Source organism: Petaurus breviceps, unplaced genomic scaffold (genome assembly GCF_028583685.1).
Source record: "Petaurus breviceps papuanus isolate PSGF00001 unplaced genomic scaffold, PetGlider_PUasm1.0 90865, whole genome shotgun sequence".
Lineage (NCBI taxonomy): Eukaryota > Metazoa > Chordata > Mammalia > Diprotodontia > Petauridae > Petaurus > Petaurus breviceps.
The window spans coordinates 13113786-13120249 of NW_027187367.1; the positions used below are offsets into that span (position 1 = coordinate 13113786).

The 6464-nt window shown below is 34.2% G+C and overlaps 1 pseudogene; it reads left to right on the forward strand.

Moving 5' to 3' along the window:
- The first annotated feature begins 583 nt into the window (after positions 1-583).
- On the forward strand, positions 584-6162 carry LOC138150227 (GTP-binding nuclear protein Ran pseudogene; annotated as a pseudogene).
- Positions 6163-6464: the final 302 nt, after the last annotated feature.

Consider the following 6464-nt stretch of genomic DNA (forward strand, 5'->3'; position numbering starts at 1 on the left):
TGAACCCCATGTTAAGAAACACTTCCATCTAAAAATCTTGAAAGGCATCCTTCCATTCTCTTTTTGAAAAAAAAAATTGACTTTTTACATTTGTTTATCTATTTGGTATATGGTGAGAGATTTCAGTCTAAACCTAATTCCTACCAAATTGCTTTTCAGCTTTCTTAGTAGTTCTTGTTGTTTGGGAGGCTTATCATATGCTAGGCTACCATGTTATATTGCTTCTCAATCTTCTCAATGTAGTCTGCTCCATTCATCTATTTTTGCATTTTTAAAACCAGTATTACAAATAAGCTTGATGACTATTGTTTTGTAATACAGTTTGAGATTTGATAATGCTTCCTTTCATTCTTATGCATTTTCATTAGTTCCCTATTTCTTCTTCATTTTCTTCCTTTTAAAAGACAAAGATCTGTACTAGGTATCTATAGTTGATATTTCTTAGAACAATTAGTTCAAATCCCACTTTACTACCACTTTGACCTTGAACTTAAACCTTAACCTAAACCTCAGTTTCCTTATTTGTAAAACAAAAGAGGTTCAGTCAGATGGAGATGGAGATGCTTCTGAAAGAACCATTGCGATGACTGTCCAAGGAGAACCCCAAGGGCAGTTCAAACTTGTATTAGTTGGAGTTGGAGATACTGGAAAAACCACATTCATAAAATGTCACTTGACTGGTGAGTTTGAGAAAAAGTATATAGCCACCCTGGGTGTTGAGGTCCATCCTTTCATGTTCCATACTAACAGAGGGCTTATTAAATTCAACACATGAGATAGAGCTGGCCAAGAGAAATTTGGTGATCTGAGAGCTGGTTATTACATCCAAGTTCAGTATGCCATTATAATGTTTGATGCAACATGAAGAGTTACGGTGGAGCCAAGATGGCAGAGTGAAAGCAGGAATTTACCTTAGCTTGCTCATGAATTCCTTCAGTTACCTCTAAAAAGTGAATCTGAACAGATTTTAGAGGGGCAGAATCCATTGGGAGATGGAGCATGGCAGATTTCCAGACAAAGAAAGTGTGGAAAATCGACTGGTAGGATTTGTTGTGCCTGGTGGGGGGGAGGGGGTGGCACAGAGCTTGGAGCTTTACTCATTGGTTTTGGTTCAAGGAGGGAATAACATACTCAGTTAAATATAGGAATCTAATGTGAAGAGATACAAAAACTTACTATAATAGAGGGAAAGGAGGGAGAGAGAGGAGCATTGTTTGAGATTTACTTTCATCTAATTTGGTTCAAGAAGGGAATAGCATACTTTGTAAAGTATAAAAATCTACTGTTCCCTACAGGCAGTAGGAGGGAAAAGGGGGAAAAAGGGGGGGAGGGTTAGAAGGGAGGAAAGAAGTAGTAAGAGGAAAGGGTAGGAAAAGGGAGGGTGGTTGATAGGGAGGGAATATTGAGGGAGGTGGTGGTGAAAAGGAAAACTCTTAAGGAAGAGAAGGGAGAATGGAGAATTAAAAGCATAAACAGGGGAGGGAATAGGATGGAGAGAAAGACACAGATAGTACTCATAACTGTGAATGTGAATGGGATGAACTCTCCCATAAAACAGAAGCAGATAGCAGAATGGATTAAAAACATAATCCTACAACATGCTGTTTACAAGAAACTCATTTGAAACAGGGGGATACACACAGTGTAAAGGTAAAAGGCTGGCATAGAATATATTATGCTTTAGCTAAAGTAAAAAAAGCAGGGGTAGCAATCCTAATCTCAGACAAAGCAAAAGCAAAAATAGATCTAATTAAATGGGATAAGGAAGGGAACTATATCCTGCTAAAAGTCACCATTGACAATGAAGCAATATCATTACTAAACATACATGCACCAAGTGGTATAGGATCCAAATTCTTAGAGAAGAAGTTAAGGGAGTTAGAGGAAGAAATAGGTAGCAAAACTATACTAGTGAGGGACCTCAACCTCCCCTTCTCTGAACTTGATAAATCTAACCTCAAAATAAACAAGAAAGAAGTTAAGGAGGTGAATAGAATTTTATAAAAGGTAGATATGGCAGACCTCTGGAGAAAAAGAATGGGGATAATATGGAATATACCTTCTTCTCAGTGGTACATGGCACATACACAAAAATTGACCATGTACTAGGGCATAAAAATGTCACAGTGCAGTGCAGAAAGGCAGAAATATTAAGTGTATCCTTTTCAGATCATGATACAATAAAAATTATATGTAATAAAGGGTCACAGAAAGATAGATTAAAAATTAATTGGAAACTAAACAATCTAATCCTAAAGAATGAGTGGGTCAAACAACAAATCATAGAAACAATCAGTAACTTTATTCAAGAGAATGACAATAATGAAAAATACCAAAACTTATGGGATGCAGCAAAAGTGGTTCTTAGGAGGAAGTTTTACATCTATGAATGATTACATGAATAAAATCAAGAAAAAAGAGATAAATAAATTGGGCATGCAACTGAAAAAGTTAGAAAAAAACAAATTGAAAACCCCCAATTAAGTACTAAGCTAGAAATATTGAAAACCAAAGGAGAGATGAATAAAATTGAAATTAAGAAAACTATTGAACTAATAAATAAAACTAAGAGTGGTTTTATGGGAAAAAAAACAATAAAATTGATAAACCTTTAGTCAATTTGATTAAAAAGAAAAGAAGCGAGTAAGAGCACTGGCTCCAGTCTCAGGATTACCTGGGGATCAAACCTGGGCTCAGATACTCAGCACCACACCCAGAAATAACTGGCTGTGTAACCTTGAGCAAGTTACTTAACCCCAATTGCTTTAAGAAAAAAAAAAAAGAAAAGAAGGAAGAAAACAAAATTGCCAATATCAAAAATGAAAAGGTTGAATTTACCTCCAATGAATAGGAAATTAAACAATAATTAGGAATTATTTTGCCCAATTGTGTGCCCATAAATTTGACAATCTTAGTGAAATGGATGAATATTTAAAAAAATTTAACTTCCCCAGATTAACAGAAGAGGAAGCAAAATACTTAAATAACCCCTTCTCAGAAAAAGAAACTGAACAAGCCATCAATGAACTCCCTAGAAAAATATTTCCAGGGCCAGATGGATTTACAAGCAAATTCTATCAAACATTTAAAGAACAATTAATTCCAATTCTTAATAGACTATTTGGGAAAATTGATGAAGGAGTCTTACCAAATTATTTTTATGATACAAATATGGTAATGATACCTAAATCAGGAAGAGCCAAAACAGAGAAAGAAAATTATAGACCAATGTCCCTCATGAATATAGTTGTAAAAATTTTAAATAAAATAACAGAAAAAAATTACAGCAATGTATCACAAGAATAATACACTTTTATAGAATTTATACCAAGAATGCCAGACTGGTTCAATACTAGGAAAACTATTATTATAGTCAATCACATCAACAACAAAACTAACAGAAACCATATGATTATCTCTATACATGTAGAAAAAGCTTTTGCCAAAATACAACACCCATTCCTATTAAAAACACTAGGAAGCATAGGAATAAAAGGAGTCTTCCTTAAAATAATATGTAGCATTTATCTAAAATGATCAGCAAGTATTATATGTAATATGGATAAGCTAGAAGCATTTCCAATAAGATCGGGGGTGAAACAAGGATGTCCACTATCACCTCTGTTCTTCAATTTAGTACTAGAAATGTTAGCTGTAGCAATAAGAGAAGAAAAAGAAATCGAAGGAATAAGATTAGGCAAAGAAGAGACTAAACTATCACTCTTTGCAGATGATATGATGATATACTTATAGAATCCTAGAGAATCAAGTAAAAAACTACTTGAGATAATAAATAAATTTAGCAAAGTTGCAGGATATAAAATAAACCCACATAGTATTTCTAATGAAGCCCAATAGCAAGAGATAGAAAGGGAAATTCCATTTAAAGTTACTGTAGACATTATAAAATATTTGGGAGTATCAAACCCAGAAACTACAGGAACACAATTACAAAACACTTCACACAAATAAAATCAGATCTAAATAATTGAAAAAAACATCAGTTGCTCATGGTTAGATCAAACTAATATATAAAAATGACAATTTTACCTAAATTAATTTATCTATTTAGTGCTATACCAGTCAAACTGTCAAAAATTATTTTATAGAGCTAGAAAAAAAATGGTAACAAAATTCATCTGGAAGAACAAAAGTTTCAGAATAACAAGGGAATTAATGAAAAGAAATGCTAGGGAAAGTGGCTTAGTCATTCTAGATTTTAAACTGTATTATAAAACAGCATTCATCAAAATTACTCAGTACTGACTGATAAATAGAGTAACTGATCAGTGGAATAGATCAGGTATACAAGACACAGTAGTCAATAACTATAGTAATCTACTCTTTGATAAACCCAAAGACTCCAGTTTCTGGGATAAGAATTCACTATTTGACAAAAACTGCTGGTAAAACTGAAAACAGTATGGCAAAAAATGGACATAAAAATATTTTACACCATATACCAAAATAAAGTCTAAATGGACTCATGATCTAGATATAAAGGCTCATACTGTAAGCAATTGGGGAGAGCAAGGAATAGTTTACCTGCCAGATTTATGGAGAAAGGGAAGAATTTATGACCAGAGAAGAGATAGAGAGCATTACAAAATGCAAAATGGATAATTTTGATTATATTAAATTGAAAAGTTTTTGTTCAAATAAAGCCAATGTAACCAAGATTAGGAGGGAAGCCAAAAACTAGGAAAGAATTTTTACAACTGGTGTCTCTGATAAAGGCCTCATTTCTAAAATATATAGAGAATTGAGTCAAATATATAATAATACAAGTCATTCCCCAATTGATAAATGGTCAGAGGATAGGAACATGCAGTTTTCAGAGGAAGAAATTAAAGATATCTATAATCATATGAAAAATGCCCTAAATCACTATTGATTAGATAAATGCAAATCAAAACAGCTCTGAGGTACCACATCTCACCTGTCAGATTGGCTAACATGACAAAACAGGAAAATAATAAATGCTGGAAACGATATGGGAAAATTGGAACATTAATACTTTGTTGGTGGAGTTGTGAACTGATCCAACCATTCTGGAAAGCAATTTGGAACTATGCCTAAAGGGCTATAAAAAACGTACATACCCTGACTCAGCAATACCACTTCTAGGGTTTTATCCTAAAAAGATCATACAAGTGGGAGAAGGACCTATATGTGCAAAAATATTTATAGCAGATCTTTTTGTGGTGGCAAAGAATTGGAAATCAAGGGGATGCCCACCAATTGGGGAATAACTAAACAAGTTGTGGTATATGAATGTAATAGAATACTATTGTGCTATAAGAAATGAATAGCAGATGTACTTCATAATAACCTGGAGAGACTTACATAAACTAATGCTGAGTGAGGGGAGCAGAACCAGGAGAACATTGTACACAATTACACACACATTGTATTTCTGATGATTAATTTTTATAGACTGGGCTCCTCTCATCAATGCAAGGGTATAAGATAATTCCAAAAGATTCATGATGGAAAGGGCTACTATGCACATCCAGAGAAAGAACTACAGAGTCTGAGTGCAGACTGAAGCAAACTACTTGCTCTCTCTTTTTTTTGTTTTATTTTGTTCTTTCTTTCTTATAGTTCATTCCATTGGCTTTAATCTTTCTTTACTATTTGATTAATGTTTAATGTGAAGGTATTTGTAGAACCTATATTGGATTGCATGTCAACATAGCAGGAGAAGGGGGGAGGAGAGAGAGGGGAAAAAAATGGAACTCAAAAGCTTGTGAAACTAAATGTTGCAAATTAAAAGCAAATAAATAAACAAGCTTTTTTTTAAAAAAGAGTTTCTTACAAGAATGTACCTAAGTGGCATAGAAATCTGGTGTGAGTATGTAAAAATATCTCTAAAGTGTTGTGTGGCAACAAAGTGGATATTAAGGACAGAAAAGTCAAGGCAAAATCAATTGTCTTCCATAGGAAGAAGAATCTCCAGTACTATGACATCTCAGACAAAAGTAACTAAACCTTTGAAAAGCCCTTCCTTTGATTTGCTAGAAAACTAATTGGAGACCCTAATTTGGAGTTTGTTGCCATGCCTGCTCTTACACCTCCAGAGGTTGCCATAGACCTAACAGTGGCAACCCAACATGAATGGACTTACAGATTGCGCTGCCTGATGAAGAGGATTACCCATAAGGGAATGAAGCCAGAGCCCAGCAGTAGAGGTCTCGTTTGTAGGTAACTGCCTTGTGATGTCAGTGGTGCAGTATGCTTGCCACTACATTATATAGCTGAGTAGAACATGTGATTAATCTTTGAGATGCTGAAGGAAATGAATGGGCTTCAGAGTGAATGTAGAAGTTTCAAAAATATACAATTCATATTTTAGACCTATGTGTTTAGCTGTTTTGGACCACAATTCCATCCCCTTGAGTTTCAAATATAAGACTGCTTCAGTCCCATCACAATATTCAGTGGTGAATCTTGTTTGTTACTGT